Here is an 18,719-nt window from a genome sequence, read left to right as displayed (position 1 = left end):
AATAGATAAGACAGTAATTATATTCAAGTCATAGCTTGGGCAACTAAAGTATTGATTATACAGTGAATTTCCCAATAAGATGTGGCAAATTGTGGTGGCTAAGATTAAGAACTAGCTCTCTGATTTCAAAATTATCACAATTTTCATCAATATTGTCAGCTGTGATATAGGTCTTATGTCCTGTTACCATTCAGTCTGTCCACTAAGGCTCCCAAATCTTCCACAGTCATGTCTTCTAAACAGAGGACATTTTAATAACGTCTCCATAGTACCTCATCTAAAGGATCACTATAGAGATGGCTCATAGACATTTGGTCAGTCATACAAATTTCAAATTCCCTTAGTTTGCTCACAGTTTTTGCCCTTCCTTTGTACCTCTGGAACAAAGTTATACATAGTTTGTCCACCAGAAGTTTCCTCATCACTGCTGAGTTCTTAAGTTCCATTATCTTCTGATTTCTTTCATTTGGCAATAGTGGAAACTATTCTACTTCATATACATCTGGTCTCTCTCTCTCTCTCTCTCTCTCTCTCTCTCTCTCTCTCTGTTCTATACAATGTGTATTTTGTTGCACATGCATTTATATAAATTGTATTATGTTATTCTGTTAAGGTGCTTCTACTTGTGATCAGAGATAACACCCACATTTAGTAACTGAGCAGTGAAATTTCTTTTCGCAGACACTATAATTAAGGAATTACTGATTGGGTATCTCTCTTCTAAGCAATGGACAAGAACATAGGCTCCTTCACCATCAAATGCAGCAGCTCTCAAGGCCACTTTAGGGTTGCGCCACTCAAGACAGCTGGGTAGGAGAAGAGATTGGAATTTCTGAATTTCAGTCTGAAATGCTTATAAAAAATTCCTTATTAACAACTGATTTTTCATTCACTGTGGATATTGGGCTTCAGTTCCACAGAACACATAGCTGCTTTTGAAGTTTGGAACTTCATCAGGAAATATCCAGTAGCTGAACAAACTTTCACTCATGACTAGTATTTATACATTAATGTATTCATTAAATATTACTCTGTGTTTTCTTTGTCCTCTACTGAATTCCTTTGAAAAGTGTCTTGTGTTATTTTAAAAGGCACACACACACACACACACACACACACACACACACACACACTCAAACATATCTTAAAATCTGGATCAAAATAAACCAAACCAAACCAAAAGAAAATTGCACGGAATTTTTAATGGTTTAAAAAAAAGTTTTGAATATGTGTGTGTGTGTGTGTGTGTGTGTGTGTGTGTGTGTGTGTCTGTAGTGGCTATATATGTGAAATTAATGTATGTGTGTGTGTGGGGGGGTGAGTGTGCCCATGTGCTGTCATGTGGAGGGCAGAGGAAGGTGTCAGTTTTCTTGCTCTATCATTCTCCACCTAGTCCTTTGAGAGAGGGTCTCTCAATGAACCTGGAGCTTGTCTTTTTAAAAATTATCTATCTATCTATCTATCTATCTATCTATCTATCTATCTATCTATCATCTATCTATCTATTTATTATTTTTGCTCCTTTGGCTAGCCAGCAAGCCTCAGGAATCTTCCTGTCTCTGTCCTCTACCCTAGAGTAGGAGTTACAGAGGCACATGGGCACACCTGGGGTTTTATACAGGGACTGAAATTCAGGTCCCTGTGGTTAAGCATCAAGCACTCTTATCTACCGAGCCATCTCCTAGGCCCCAAATTTTCTGTTTAAATGCAGGTGTCTGTTGGGTATTTTTTCCAAGGAGAGATGTGAATATACGTCTTTACATACCAGATCAAAGACAGATTAAAGAAGTTATTCCATTGAAGTCCAGCTTGGTGAATCAATGAATTTATTGGACTTACTTACAGGAGCACAGGTGAGAGATTACTTACAGGAGCCCGGGTGACTCCCAAATAGCTATACCACCAAAAATTCCTATACCAGTATTGGTATCATGCCAGACTGTTCATTTTGTCTTTCACATTCTAGATCATTCCCCTTCCATCTTTTGTCTCTTTATACTTAAAGGAGATTTTAAATATCTTTTTTTTTTTTTTCAGTCAGAGTCTATACTCATTGCCTCGGTCCCCTGTCATTCTCTTGGTAACTCCTCACAATTTGGCTTCTGTTAGCACAGAATTTAATTTGTAAGAAACCATCAACTTCCAAATTGATAAATTCAGTAGAAGTTTTTATTTATTTATTTATTTATTTATTTTTTACATTCTGATTTGGATAACATAATCATTTTCCTGTCTTCTTTCTTTCCTCTTCTATTTTCCCTTGTTCATATTTCTTGCAATACATTGGGCAGGTTCTTATGACTCCCTATACATTCTCCCTGTGATCTAGACCCCTAGTCCTAGAGACTCCACCATTGGTGTATGTCCAGGTTCCCATTAATCAATGTGCATGGCATGCCCTTTGGAGGCTTGTGGTAGAACTGGCACACTCATACTCAGCATTCTTCTCTCTAAAACGGTCCATTTTCTACTGTCTTATCTCTTTGTAACACCACAACTAAAAGTCAGTCATGCATGCTATCAGTATTTTGACCAGGCATCCCTGATCCCTTACATTTTTCCTCTGTCAGTTCTTCAATATACAGAGTTAAGGCTCAATTATTGAGCCCCTAAATATTGTCTGAGTTTGTTTATTCCTACCTACCTCTTTTAATACTACCTCAATTGGATACGAATTCTGTTTTCTTCACCTCCTCTCTTGAAATTTTTCTCAGTGTCTATGTGTTAATTAAGAGATTGCCTAAAAAAATAATTTATGGAATGATGTATGCCCCCCCCCCACCATCTCTCTTCTCTGGAGACAAGGCCTCATGTATTACAGTCTGGCCTCAAGCTTGTAGTAACATCCTTCTGCCTCTACCTCCTCAGTGCCGGGATTACAGAGGTATGCTCCTATGCCCTGTTTATGTGGTGCTTGAGATCCAGCCCAGGGCTTTATGATTGCCAGGCAAGTATTCTAAGCACTGAACAACATCTCTAGCTGGACTTAGATAGTATCTCTTGAAGAATAGCAATAGTTTTATAACTAGTCTCCCTTTTTCATTTTTAAACTTTTAATTAATTAATTAACTAATTAATTAATTAATTAATGGGTGTCCCTACTGTAGCCCTAGCTTTCCTGAACTCACTATGTAGACTAAGCTGACCTTGATCTCACAGAGATCTACCTGCCTCTGCCTTTCAAGCGCTGGAATCAAAAGTGTGTGGCACCGTGCCTGTCCTCTATCCAATTTTTTAAAAATCCCTTAGCACTGTTGTTAAATTATGTTTTTGAAGGACCAGTCTCTTTCTGTCACTCCACTTCTAATCATTTTCAGGACAAAGGTCAAATTTCTCCGGAAGCCCAAGAGCCCCTGTTTTTTGTCATTTTTGGTTTAATTCCTCACCTCATATCTCCCCTAGGGGCATCAGTGATGTGGGCATGATGCTTCTAGTGGTGTCTCCTTCCCTGGTCTCACGTCATCCCTCCCTTTATGTTGCCTAATCCTGATTCAACCCTTACAGAAGAGTTTTCTAAATTGAAAGCACTTATTGATCTATGATCTTAAGCTAAGAGAATGCTCCCCACAGCCCCTCTTTATAATCCTAAACATAACTATCAGGAAGGAATCAGGCAAAATCTCTGATTTAGTCTTTATGTAGCTTTGCCCAGGAATCTTGTCCCTTAAATCAGCATTTGACCCTAGGAAATACTTAGCATTTTTTAATGAATAAATGCCTCTTGTATGCTTACTAACTCCTTAGACTGAATTTAAAAGAGGGGAGCCCCCGAGCCCTTGGCCCAGGAACAATAAGTGGACTTCCTGGAGGTAGGGAGCTCCTGCCTTGAAAATGTTGACTTGCATAACTCAGCCACCCAGCCTTTTGCTGCAGATCCTTCTAGCCTATGTAATATGCGGGAGAAATGACCTACATTCCAAATCCCTTTGTAATTCAAAAATTAAATTCAAATGTGCAATAGGAGGGGGAACTTAGTTCAGGCAAACATCAGTTTTCAGAAATTCAGGATAATACAAACTGAAGCCTTGAAGGAGCAAGACTGCTGACAGCAACCGTTCAAAAGTAGGACAGTGGACACAGTCACTTGTAGGTAAAGACATGCTGTGACTGTAATTTTCTCTTTGCCACTAGCTCCTTATCTGGAAAAGGCACTTTTGAATCTTTTGACCATAGAAAGATGCTGATGGGATATTTTCTTGTCTGGAATTGTTTTGCTGTCTGTATAGTCAAGGATGATGGTGTACAGTACTTGATAGTACAGAAACCTACCCTCTGCAGCACCAGCAGAAGACACATTTGGCCAATCACTCATGTGGTGTCTTAGTTACCTTTGCACTGATGTGGCAGAGTACCTGACAGAAACAACTTGAAGAAAGATTTATTTTGGCTCACAGTTTTGAAGGATTGAGTCCACAGTTTCTTGGTTCTACATGTTTAGGTGGAACATTCTGGCAGTGGGAATGTATGACAGAGGACTGCTGTTCACACCATGGTGGACCAGGAAGCAGAGAATGAGTAAGGAGCCAAGGCTGCATGCTATTTTCAAGGGTCTGTCCCTACTGAACTATTTCTGCCGGCTAGGCTCCATCTCCTAAGGCCTCCTCAGCCTCCCAAAGCCATACCATCAGCATTGGAACAAGCATTTGAAACATGTGCCCATTGCGGGGGCGGGGGGGGGGTTTCATAATCAAATCATAACAGGTGGGAACTCAGATTAAACTACACTTTTGAGTTAAGTATTCTAAACATATACTATGAATTCATCATAGACATAGGACTTTTTTTATTCAAAATGACAATATCATATGAAAAGTGACTTCATATGTAAGTTCTTAGAAAGTCTTCTCCATGGGTATGCTTCTCTGGAGGAATTGGTCCCAGGGGGTGTTCTTGTCTGTATAAAACTTCAGTCTCTGTTCCTCTGATTGATATCTGCTCTTCCTCAGAGGTCTAGGCTGCCACACAAGTGTAAAATTTCTCTGGTGACAATCCTCTAGTGCATACTAAGCCCAAATCTGATGGAGTTCAAGTCCCCTGTGACAGAATTGTGAACTGTAGTCTCTGCTAAAGAGTCAGTAGTTTGTGAGAATAACACAGTTTGATCTTATTTCCATTAACACATGGAAAAATTTAAAATAAAACCTTCATATTTCCCTCTGGACTACAGGAATATGATCATTTTATCTTATTGTGGTGTTAGCTGCATCTTTCATTTTTTTCCCCATGCAAACATAATGTTGTATCAGTCTATTTTGTGCTGTTAGAATACCTGAGACTGGGTAATTTAAAATGAACAGAAATTTATTGGCTCACAGTTCTGGACACCAACGTGTGAGCTTCTGAAAAGGGCTTTTATGTGATCACATGGAGTTAAGTAAAGTAAGCCAAAAGGGGGCCAGAACCATTCTTTTACAACGACACATATCTTACCTATTGAGGTAAAGCCCTAACAACCTAATTACCTCTTAAAATTCCCACCTCTTAGTATTGTTACCATGGTAATGAAATTTCAATGTGATTTTTGGAAAGGACAAATATTTAAACCATAGCAGCTTGCTAAGTGATAAAATTCCCTTTAACGACAAAGATAATATAAGAAACAGATGTGTAAAAACTTATATAAATCATCAAAGGAGTGCTTGAGCAAAGAAGAAAGGACTATGGGGTTGGGCAGTCAGGCCAGGCTGTGGAGTGGAAAGGACCAGTGATTACTCTGGGAAGGCTGAATAACTTGTTTGACTGTGTAGAGTGTGGAAGGATGTGCTAAGCAGAGGCCATTTTGTAAACAGAGAGAAGAAGAATTTGAACGTGTTGTAGATGAGGGTGGTAGGTAAGTGCTGAGAGATACGCCAGGGACACAAGACTGCAGTTTGCACCAAGAAGCACATCTTTCATCCTAAATCCTGGGTTCAAGTCCAGCTATATCACACTATTGTCTAGGAAGCCAATAGGGCCATCTGGGACCTTTCATCCTCTATTTCTTTACTGGTTAAGTTTGTATTGTAGAAACAACTGCCAGTGATCTTGAAGGCTTATTGTGAGGCAAAAAGGGAATGTGTTGCATTATGAAGACACTGTTGTTAGTGTCTATAGTCTCTACTGGAAAATGCCTGGTTCTGTTGAGAAATTATTGTTTTCTTGAATCTCTTTCTCCATCATGCCAGTCAGCATTAAGGTATGAACATATAGGAATGACCATTTTATGATTTACTATTTAGACATTAATTTGGTGAGTAACGTCTCCTACAGTTGGCTTGACTTGTTCCTGAGTAGAAGTTGTGATCTATGACTCATCCATTGCCCATCCAAAACAGGGGGAGTCTCAGTGCATGGCAGGCTGTGCTGTAGGTTTAGAAACTGTTGGGAAAGAGGGAATGGAATAGAGATCATGTCAGGGGCTGGAAATTACAGGAGTCTTGGGTCTGCCCACCACTCTGCAGGTCACATGTCATAGAATGATTCTACCTTTGGAGGCTGGGAGCCTCATCTCATGGTAGACACAAGGTAGGTATTTCAGCTGAGATTAAACACTGGGTTCTTGGAAGGGGGTCACCTGAAGATCCAGGTAACACTGAGGGAAAGATTCCAGAATCCTGGTCATTGTTTTTGTTTGCTTAGATTCAGTCATAGTCAGTGACTCTCTCCCTAATAATCTTCCCGCTGTGGAGTTTCTATCTAGGGTTTAGAGTCTGAGGAATACAGAAAATGTATGCGCCCAGAAATCAGAAATTTCACTATAGTTCCCTGAACCTCAGATTCTTCATGTGTAAACTAGGAATGTTGAATAACTCTATAAATATTATATACGATCTCCGTATCAGCAACATTGGCCAGCATTTAAACAAAAGCTTGGCCAATACTGTTTATCAAATCTCATTAACATGAAACAAAATCCAGAGCAAGGAGCTCTCAAAACGCAGCAGGCCTCGGAGCAGGGAGGCATGGCTTGCTGCTTAGCAACCTCTCAGGCTGTGGAGTGTAAATGGAAAACTGCAGGGCAGCTAGCAGTTTCAAGAGGAGCCATTGTGAGGCAGCTCAGTCTTCTGCCAAAGGGAGCCAGAGCCCTTGGGTTACAGCTAGGCATCATTTACACAGTGCAGTAGAGCTTGGGTGTGGTTCAAAAATCTCTGCAGGATACAATATACTGAAGTGCAACATCCTTTTTAAAATGTATTGTGTGTGTGTGTGTGTGTGTGTGTGTGTGTGTGTGTGTGTACTTGTGGAAGCTAGAGAAAAAATGCTTGACATTCTTCTCTATCACTCTGTACCTTATTTTTTAAGTCAGGGTCCCTCACTGAACCTGGAACTTACCAATTTGGCAAGACGGTCTTGCAAGTGAGCTCTAGGGGTCCTTCTGTCTCTGCCCCCAGAACTAGGATTACAGGAATGTATCAACACACCTGGTTGCTTATGTGTGTCATGGGGATCCAAACACTGGTCCTCATGCTTGCTGGCAAAAACTTTACCCAGTGATCCATCTCCCCAGCTCCCATGACATTCTTTTATCAAATGGATTTGGAAGATTTTCTATGGCAAATAGAGACACAGCTGCTGCCAAGAGCCTCAGCTTTCCACAAATATTTATATATATGACTTTAATTTTAAATCAGAAAACATTTATACATAGCAACAATTATTTGAGCTCAACGATATAGTATATATCCTTTGTAAAATCATAAATTTATATAGAAAATTATTTCAGACACAAGTTCTAACTGTCAAAAAATGAAATCTTTTAATGCATAATCTTTAAATTCCTATTTATGGTAAAATCATTTTCTGCATATTATAATATGGTTCTTAAGAAGCCACTCTTTGGACTTCTTGCTAATAATTTTAAATATTTGAGAGCAAAATTCATCCCATTCTACATATTATAAGAGTGGAGGATGTAATTACTTTATAATCCAGATAAAATTTATAAACCCACATCACCTGCCAGTACTGTGGTGGTAGGATGTTCAGGTATAAGTTTGAAGGAAAATGAAGAGATATTTCTGCTCTCAGAATCCTTCCAGTTTTTAGTTTATTTAAAATTGCTTTCACATACTCATTATGATTTTATTCTGAGCTAATATGACTGACCCAAATCTTTCTAAGTGACAGATTGTTCTGTCTCAGATATGAAATGTAAATTGCTTTCCCTGACTGTCTGAGCCACACAAAATCTTTCCTGGAACTCTGATTAAGACTATAGTTGTCATCCATCTCTGACTCCCATACAGTTTGTTTGCCTTTCATTTGACCTCTATTCCTGGTTAGTCAGACTTGTGTTTTCTTCTTAATAAAGTAAGCAATATCTTTAATTCACTAACAAGTGTGTGTCAAAAGCTGACCACAAAGGACAGAATAACAAGAGGATGTTCAGAGTCACTCTTTTCTATGACAATGAAACATTTTTTTTTCTCTAGAGATCTTGGAGTGGGAGTAAGGAGAAGCAGTAACTTTTGGCACTATGAGAAATACACATATATAAGGAAATCTTGTTTTGGTTAATTTTCTTTCTTTAGAGCTGTGCATAAAATGGGTCAGATGAGAGAAAGGGGTGTCTATGAAGACATGGAGACTAATTTCTTTAATACCATTGACAACTAGATCTTTAAAGCCACGACTATGTGGGCGTACGTGTGTGTGCATGTGCGCGTGTGTGCGTGCATGTGTGTGTGTGCGCGTGTGTGCGTGCGTGTGTGTGTGTTACTACAGTGAGAGAGATTTTGCAGGCAACATCTGTAATTTCAGGCAAGTTGAAGGTCCCAGAGGCACCCTAGGATGTTTAGCTAAGAGGGTAGGCTTTGAAGTTAATTGATCAAGGTTTAAAGTTTGACTTGCTTAAACAATCTACTTAACCTTTGTGTGGCCTAGATTTCCTGTTTTAAAAGGATGTTATGCAATTGTTGCTAACTGAAATTGTGTGGATTAAGTGAAATGAGGATTATAAAGCACTCCAGGCAGCACCTGATTTAAGATAAGAATTCATTAGGCTATATAATAGCATCGTTAAAAATAATGAACCATTAAAAACTCTCTTCTAGTTGGATGTGGTGGCACATGCCTTTAATCCTAGCACTCACAGAGTCAGGCAGATCTCTGTGAGATTGAGTACAGCCTGATCTACACTCCGACTTCCAGGCCAGCTGAGGCTACAGGGAGACCCTGTCTCAAAAAACCAGAACGAGAAACAAACAAAACAAAAACCTCTCTTTGAGAATAAGTTTCTATAGACTTCTTTCGTACCCAAACTTCAAGACGTTGATAGTGGGTGATATTTAACCAGAGATGCTCTAAACAAGTGCCACAAGGCAACACAAAAATAGTGATGAGGGATGCGTAAACAGTGCACAAACAGAAATTTTTCCTTTTCCCCAATTTAGGGACCAATTATCATGCCCCACTCTCCCCTTAAGTAGTATGTGTCATAGCGTTCAGCAGAAGGTATTACCAGAGAAGACATGCAATGACATAGATGTGTCTGAATGTGTCAAACATGGATAGAGTCATGAAGATCAAGGCAACAATTTAAGGCTTGCATGTTGAATAATTAAAGAACAAACAAAAATATTTTGCAAGGATAAAAACAGTTCTGATTTAGTGTAATAGACCCATGAGGGTTGTTTCAGGACACACATCTTCCTGGAGCAAGAAAGGAGATTAAAAACAATGACTCAGAAAGAAAGTTATGAGATGAGCCAGTCTACAATGAGGCTTAGATTTTTGTAATAAATAGGTATGAACTGTAATTAATGACCAGAGAATGAAACAGAATTGCCCCATCCGTAATATAGATGAACTTTTTCTTGAGTGGCTATTTTCTGTATTTAAAAATCTCAAGTAGAAAATTCCATAGTCTCCTGAGTGAAGAAACAGCATCAGACTCCTCCTTTTAGTCTTTTCCTTGTTTCTTCCAACTGGAGACATACTGATTTGATAGCCATATTTCAGGACACTGTTTATGGTTCTGCCTGAAAAACACATTCTTGGAATAGTGTAAATCAAAAACACAGATAGCACACTTACCCTACTAGCTCAGCAATACAGAAGCTTCTAGTGCTGACTGCTTCCCCCTGTGACTGAGTGGCAGATAAGGAGCTTCAACTCAATGCTGCCGGGCAGCATCCTGTTAGGGTATTGAATATGGGCCCATTGAATGTGTACTACTTTCGCACCTTAGCAAAGTAAAAAGATCTTAAATGGAACTATTCTAAGTTGGTGCCATTTATTCTTTGGATGAGGTAGAATCACTGAAGTCATACTCAAGCAGCTTAGGAAAACTGAGTGCTCCTTGTGGCCCAGCCCTGTTCACTTTTATTTTCTTAGGTTTTAGGGAAAAGAAGTTCTGCTAACAATTTGCTGTTGTACTGATTTTCTTCTCTAAATATTTCTATCAGAGATATTATGGGTAGGAACTGCTGTGTCCTAGGGCTGAATTCAGGTATGCTGGGTTTCTTTGCCCGTGATGCTATCATACTATACTATAACAGCAACAGCACTGTGATGCAATTTCAGTTCTAATACAATTTTATGTCTTCTTAAAAACTGCGATGGGACTTAGATGGCTCACTTGATAAGGCAGTTGCCACACAAGCATGAGGAACTGAGTTCAACCCCAGCACTCATATAAAAAAGTGTGGCCACTGCCTGATGCCTTCAACACCAGTGCTGGGGAGGCAGAGACAGGAGAATTGCTGGGGCTTGCTGGCCAGCAGCCTGGCCTAAGTACTGAGACTCTGTCTCAAAAACAAGGTAGAGCACAATTGGGAAGACACCTCTCATTGAACTCTGATCTTTATATGTATGTGCATATATATACAAACATCTTTATATGTATGTGCATATATACACACATACGCACATGCACACAAACAACAACAAAAAACCAATCCAAAACACTTTTTGTTTTTGGAGGCTATACATACTGAAGAAGGATGGAAAGGCATGTGTGTAATAAGACATGAAGGCTATAGTATCTAGGTATGAGGGGAATCCACATGGAATCACTCCTAACGTGAACTCCATGTGAACTTGGTGATAGACAATGTAGACGAGAATACTAATCAGCCCTGTTCATACTGTTGTGACTTTCAAGTTTGGAATTATTTTTTTCTTATTTAGTTTTTTCATTAATGAACGTTGTTCTTTTCAATTACACACATATGCACTGCATTGTGATCACTCTCACCCTCCACTTGCTCTCATTTCCCTTCCACCCCATCAATACCCTCTCTTCTCTACAAATCCCTGTGCTACATTCATTTCTTTTCATTTTATTTTGTGATCTATTGAGTTTATTGTGTCTTTGTGACTATAGGTTTTGAACTGGTCATTGCAACCTGGTGGCTTCACAAATGAATAGTCAACTGAAGGCAGTCTCTCTACCAGAATGATCAGTAGCCAATAGTTCAGCAAGGAAATGTAGGGCCCCCGGAGCCCCTTCCCCACCCATGGCTGACTGTTGAGAGGACCCATCTTGCTCAGCCCAGTGCAGGTAACCGTAGCTGCTGTGAATGCATAATGCAGTGGCTGCGTTGTGTCCAGGAGATGGTATTTCTCTGTCTTTTTCCTTGTCCTCTGGCTCTTACATTCTTTAAACCCCTTCTTTTGTGATGTTTCCTGACATTAGATGAAGTGGACTACCTATCTGTTTAGGACTGAGCACTTATCAGTCATCGATTCTCAGCACCCTGAGCAGCAGAGAGGATTAGAGTAGTATTTGTCCTGGGTTAGCTCCAGCCACCTCTTAGTTTAGAATTTCTTTTTGCTGTAAACCAGAGGACTTTATTTTCTGAAGGTATCTCATGCTTCTCTGTCTTGACTATACAGCCCGAAGTCCCACATAAGCCTCTTTCTTCACCGAATGTTGAAATGACCACTTGCTGAAGAAATATTACGGCTAGTTGAGGAATTACAACATTTAATAGGAGATTTCTCTCGTGTATAAACAAACAGAAGAGTGCAAATGGACAAACGGAGGGCTTTGAAAAGATTTTTAGACAGTTGAACAAAGAATTTGGCAAAAGGAAAAAAAATACCAGGATGGGGGTATGTCTTGGCTACTTTTCCTGTTGCTGAGATAAAATGCCTTGATAAAAGCAATTTGAGAGAGGATTGGATTTCTTTGGCTCTAGCTTGAAGGTGCAGTCCATCATAGTGAGGAAGTCATGGTGGCAGAGGCTTGAGGCTGTGTGAGGCAGCTGGTCACAGTGCATCCGCAGTGAGGAAGCAGAGAGTGAAGAATGCCTGAGCTCAGCCAGCTTTCTCCTTTTTATTCAGTTCAGGACCCCAGCCCATGGAATGGGGCTGCCATAAAGATGGAGGGTCTTCCCACCTCAGTTAACTCACTCCAGATACTCTCTCACAGGCATGTCCAGAGGCTCATCTTCTAAGTGATTATAAATCTTGTCAAGGTGGCGTTAACCCTGACAGGGTGTGTATGTCTCTGGATTTGGGGCCTTTGTAGACCCATTTACACATAATTTTGTTCTTAATAGTTGGTTAAATCACATAATTAAAATGCAAAAATTGGGCCTGGTGAGATGTCTCAGGGGTTAAGAATATGGGCTGCTCTTGCAGAGGATCTGAGTTAGATTCCCAGCACCCACATGGTGGCTAGCAACCATCCATAACTCCAGTTCCAGAGGAATCCAGTACCCTCTTCTGACCTCCATGGGCATTGCATGACACATGTGCACTTCCATACATGCAGACACTACACCCATACAATAAAATAAGAAGATTTTTTTTAAAAAAAGCAAAAATTGAACAGAAAAGAACAAAAAACTCATCAGTATGTAATATATCATGAAACATATCTACAGTGAATGACACAGATTTTGTATGAAACATATTTCTGTGGGTTGTGGCAAAAATTTTGAAAGACAAACATATACTCTATGAATCTCCTCATCATACAATTTCTACCTTAGATATGGCGTTACCTCAGAATTTTGCTCTACTCCCTTTTCTTCCCCTTGCCCAGCAAAAGAAACCCCCGAGGATAGGCATATGGTATCAGAAAGATGTAGACCTGGGTAGCCGTGGGAACTACTCTGTTACTTTTTTTGTGGGGAAGGGAAGACATCCATGCAGGCATTTGCAACATGGAGCTTTGTTACGGGTTGGCTGAGATTCCTCCATTCATACATTGAGGTCCTAACTCACAGTGCCTCAAAAGTGCCTCTGACTGTATTTGGAGATAAGGTCCCTATTAGTATTAGTTACTTTCCTGTTGCTGTGATAGAAACACTGTTCAAAACAATTTTTAAAAGGAAGAGTTATTTGAGCTTATGGTTCCAGGGGAATTACAGTCCGTCATGGTAGGGTGGCATGATGGTTGGAGGTGGCTGGAGCAGGAACCGCATAAGCTAAGCTCTCACATCTTCAAGCAGGAACAGGAAGCAAGAGAGAAACTGGAGATCCAGCAAGGCTTAAAAGAACTTTCTAAGTCTCTATTCCTTCAGGATAGCCACACCTAAGACCTCCCAAAACAGTACCACCAATTCTGGACAAAATGTCCAAATACTTGGAGCTATGGGGAACGGTCTCATTCAAACCACCACAAAGTCTTTAATGAGGTCATTAACCAGAGTGCCATTAAACACCAGAGTGATGCCAGGACCTGGTTAGGACAGTGTGCTGAGGATTTGGCCTGTTGATTCCCCACTTCAGTTCTGCCAGCACTGGACTGGGTCTCTACCTCCTGGAGCCCAGGTGGGAGAAGCTGCAGGTGTGGCCTCAGGTCTAAGAGTTTGTCAGGTGGAGTCTGACTCCAGGGATTTCATCTGATGTTTTGCCTTCAAAGCAAGTAATTGCAAATGATCTTAGCTTTAGGGTTGGGATGAGACCTTCACTTTTAAGTCCAAGGGAGGGTAGTGTGGTGAGTCCTAGGTCCTGAACTGTTACCCTCCAGCCTGATTTCTCAAAAAAGAAACAGGCTTTCCACTGTCCATTGTGGGTATCTTCCAAGGAATTGTAATGCACAGCTGACCTTTTGTGCATGAAAGAAAGGTCATTATTGTTAAATGAAGTCTTTGGGATAGGCCCTAATCCAAAGTGGCTAGAATACTTCTACAAGCAAATTAGGGCAGACACACAGAAGGAAGATCATAGAAGATACGGAGAAGTGAAGGCTCATGTAAAAGTTAAGGAGAGATGAGTCAGAATGCCCTGCTGACCCTCTGACCCAGAGCTTCTAGATTTGTGAGGAAATAACTTTCTGTTGTCTAAGCCCCCTGATCTGTGGTACTTTGTTACTACAGCTTGTTTAAGGCCCATCTTTATTTATCTATGGTGCAATTTGATATGAAATTTCCTGATAAGGCTTTCTGCTGCTTCTTTGCTTTTCTCCTGTGAGCCCTGCCTTTGGTATTATTATTATATTGATTGTTAATATCCTAGTTGATTTGGCTTCACACTCTAGAGTATGGATTATCATTCTCAACTTTCTTTAAAGATAGATTGCTCAGGGCCCATTTTTGCCTGGTCCCAATTAAGATCCATATGGAACATCGCCCCATCTCCTAGCACTCACTGGACTCACCCTTATTACTTGGGCTGGGCTCTCTGTTTTCTCCCATGGGAATGAGGCATTATAAGTTATTCTTTTGATTGCATTACCCATATCATTTATTAAAAATAAATTTTACACGGCTGGAAAGATGGCTCAGCAGAGAGCACTGACTGTTCTTCCAAAGGACCTGGGTTTGATTCCCAGCACCCACACGGAGGCAAACAACCATCTATAATTCTAGTTTCAGGGGATCTGATGCCATCTTCTAACCTCCAGGCATTGCATGACATGGGTGCACTTACACACATGCAGGCAAAAAATACAATCATACACATAAAATAAATATAATAAAAATAAATTAAAAAGTAAATTCTACTTTGTATATTTAAGGTACACAACATGATGCTGTACATTATTAACACAGAGGAAAGAGGTTGCTGTCGTGAAACAAGCCCACCACTCCAAAAACTGCTGGTGGTTCCTTCTTTGATTTCCCTTTCTTCTTAACTCCAGGAGTGCTAAACACTCACCTGTCACCTTGGAATGCCTAGAATTACTCATATTTCCCATTTTTTCAAACAGAACCCCTCATATCAGCTGTTCCTTTGGTATCCTCATTATTATGTGCCCTTTCACCCCATCCCATCCCTCATCCGCAAACAACTGACTGTCTTGTAAGACACTCCACTTGTTTTGGGGAGTTTGCCCTCTGTCTTATTTGAACTCTCCTGAGATGTCAGACTTACAACACAATGCTTTTCCTCTCCGTGAAACCTAACTTGACTGTCTGGCTTAACTCTCAGTGACTTTTCTGAGTCTCATTCTGTTTTCTTCTTAATGCTGCTTTGATTTAGACATGGCTTGAGTGTGTCTGCAGTGTGTGTGTGCCAGTGTGGCACTGTTGAAGTAGCAGAATCTTTAAAAGGTGGAGTCTAGTATAAGGTAATTGAAGCAATGGGGCCCTTAATCTTAGAAGAGATTTATGTAATTCTCACAGAACTAAGCTAGTTCTCGAGGCTAGATTGCTAATAAACAGGGATCTTGTCACCTCTCTCTGAATCTCACTTCTGCGTATAGTGTTCCATTTCCATTCTCATCTTCCCACCGTGTTGTGATGAAGCCAGGGATCCTTAGTAGCACTGTGCTGACTGTTCTCTCTCACCCCAGTATTGGGAGTCAAATGAACCATTTTGCTTTATAAGGTACCTTGCCTCAGTTATTTCATTATAGCAGTAGGAAGTGAACTGGGATAAGTGTTTTAACTATATCTTGATTACAGTAGATACTACATTTCTGTGTTTGTTTACACAATTAAATATATTTATTGCATCTAGACAGTCACTGTTTGGAAGACAGAAGTGATATTTTTAAGAACTTGATCTTTGGAGTCAGATTTGGTTTGAATTTTTGCTTGGCAATTATGAACGACATAAAATCAGGTAAATCATGTAGCTTTCTCTATAAAATGTAAGTAAGACTTGCACTTCTCTCCTGTGACATGGAAATTTGGTGGGTAGAATAATCCAAGTTCTCCAGAGAAGCAAAATCAATAGAAAAATCTATCTATCTATTTATTTACATTTCTATATCTACAGAGACATATTATAAGGAATTTGTTCTCAGTTTTGTAGAGGTTGGCATACCCTGAAATCTGCAGGATGAGTTGGCAAACTGGAGATCCAGGAGGGCAAAGGGTATAGCTCCAGTCTGCATCCAGAGTCTAAGAACCATGGAAGTTCCTGTTGTAGATTTCTGACTCAGAGCCCAGGAAAAGTCAAAGTTTCTGTTCAAGTCTGAAGGTAAGCCTGAAGACCATGTCCCAGTAATGATGCAGTTAAGCAGGAAAAGTTCTTTATTACTTCAGGAGGCCTGCCTTTTTGTTTTATCCAGTCCTTAACTAATTGAATGAAATCCACCCATATTTTGAAGAAGGTCTACTGATTAAAATGTTCATCTCATTAAAACACTCTCACAGACACACCTAGGACATTATGTGATCAAATATCTTTTTTTGGAAATTGATGAGTCTATGGCAGTTTATTTTTGATACTCCATTAAGGATAATATTTATTTAAATTAACTGCTTACCCACTCTGGTATGAGATCTTTTGAGCAACGTCAGATTATTAGCAGTCAGGTAGAACTACAATTTGTTTGTGTAAGAGGCAGTATGTGTTCTTAGGAATTCCTTTCAATGAAATGGATCACTAATCAAAGAAATGCATAAGACACGACTTTGAACCTCTTGGAATGCACAGTATTGGTGAAAACACAATGTGCACAGATAATGACTCTGGCTCTGTGCTGCAGCTAGTTGTGATGAACTCCAAATGTCTTCTTTATGGTTAGCTGCTATTCTGGAATGTTCCTTCTTGGTAAGTTGCTGAGCATTATTTTTTGTTCAGGTTTATCCTCTCTGTGCTTTCCAAATGAGTCACTCCTTCACGTGTGACATATTCTGGTCTAGTAAGCAAGTAGGTATTGAGAAATGTTGGGATGGCCCTGCCAATCATGATTTCTAGTGCTCGTTCACAACCCGTGAATCATTTTAACTAAAAAGTCAAGATGAAAAATGAACGTCCTGTAGAGCTCTCTCAAGCTGTGTTACCATACATCATTTGAAAGTGGCTGACATCATCAATGCCAGTTGCTTAGAAATCATTTTATACTGCTGTGATCTATGGATCAAACTTTTTGTCCCAGAAGAGACCCTCTACCATCTAAAATCTTGTACTCTATTAAAAAATATTTTATTTATTATTATTTTTATTTTATGTGTATGTGTGTATTGTCTGCATGTAGGTAAGTGCACCCGTGTCGTGCAGTTCCCATGAAGGTCAGAAGAGGCTGTTGGATACCTTGGAACCAGAGTTATAGACAGTTGTTAGCTGCCATGTGGGTGCTGGGATTCTAACCAGGGTCTTCTGCAAGAACAACCAGTGTTCTTAATCAATGAGCCATCTCTCCAGCCCCAAAATCTTGTCCTCTTTTAATTTAAATTCCATTTACTTCAACCATGTCTTGAGAGCTAAGCAAATGAACCCTGTCCTAAAGGTACTTTCAGAGAAGCCACAGAAAATACCATGAGGTGCATCTTGAGATATCACCACAGAAAACACTGAGAGGGACTCAGAGAAAATGAAGAGTGAAACCCCAGGAACTGGGCCAAGAGTTTCTCAAAGGTGATGAGTAATGGGTTGGATTTGAGGGGCTATAGAGGCTTTTGGATATCTAAAGCTAGCAGTTAGGAATGAGGTATTAGGTTTGTGTGGCAAATCAGCCCTCTTATATAGGGGATATGGTTGTACATTTGTGTGAGAAACCAGCTCAGGAAGTGGTGGAGAGCATGAATTGTGTAGACAAAGAAGACAAGGTTTCCTTGGTACCTCCTGTCTCATGGGGATGGGGGGCATGATAGCAGATCTCTCTAGGACAAGAGTGTGGGAATGGAAAGATGGGGTGAACACTGAGGCTTTGGGAGTGTCCGTAGCCTGCAGGCTTCTTTTTATTGGGAATGATTAGCATCTAAAAGTCCACTAGATGACCACTGTCCAATAGAAATATAATTAAAGCCACAAATGCAAACACATATCTAATTAAAAAGGTTTAGTAGCTACATTAAGAGCAGGGAAAAAGAAACATGTCTTTTTAATTTTATTAGTATATTTAATTCAAATTTGCTAAAAATATTTTGACATCTAATCAACCTGACAATTATTAATTAATGTTGACATTAATATCAACATTGAGTAATTGATAACTATGAATTGTTAATGGAATAATTCATCATAATGCATTACTGATAGTATTTAGCATTTTTTTCTTACCAAATCTTCGGAATCCAGCATACTTTGTAGTCAATAACACGTCTCAATTTAGACAAGCCACAGTTCTAGTACTCAGGAGTCATGTGTTGTAGTTGGTGGCTGTTCCTACTAGCCAGGACAGATCTGAATAAACTTTTACTAATATATTTATGACTGATAGGCCATGTGTTTAGACTGACTACATTCATATCATGATAATTTGTTCCAGCAGCTTTGAGCTTCTGAAAGGATGGGTTGATTTTATAGTAGTGTTAGGGTTCACAGTTTAGGACACACCAGGAGAAAAAGCCCGATTCAGTTCTAACATTCAGAGAACTATGAATGGCCCCTTCTATCAAATGAGTCTGAGAAAAATAAGTGTCATTTTTTTCATCCCCATATCTATACAA

At 39.8% G+C, this 18,719-nt stretch overlaps 1 pseudogene; it reads left to right on the top strand.

The window, feature by feature from the left end:
* The window catches only part of LOC103727964, a 124,394-nt pseudogene that overhangs the window by 19,043 nt on the left and 86,632 nt on the right, over positions 1-18,719 (top strand).

Source organism: Nannospalax galili, unplaced genomic scaffold (assembly GCF_000622305.1).
Source record: "Nannospalax galili isolate Female #2095 unplaced genomic scaffold, S.galili_v1.0 scaffold829, whole genome shotgun sequence".
Taxonomy (NCBI): domain Eukaryota; kingdom Metazoa; phylum Chordata; class Mammalia; order Rodentia; family Spalacidae; genus Nannospalax; species Nannospalax galili.
The sequence above is the reverse complement of the archived record's forward strand: the minus strand, read 5'-3'. Positions and strand labels throughout refer to the sequence as shown.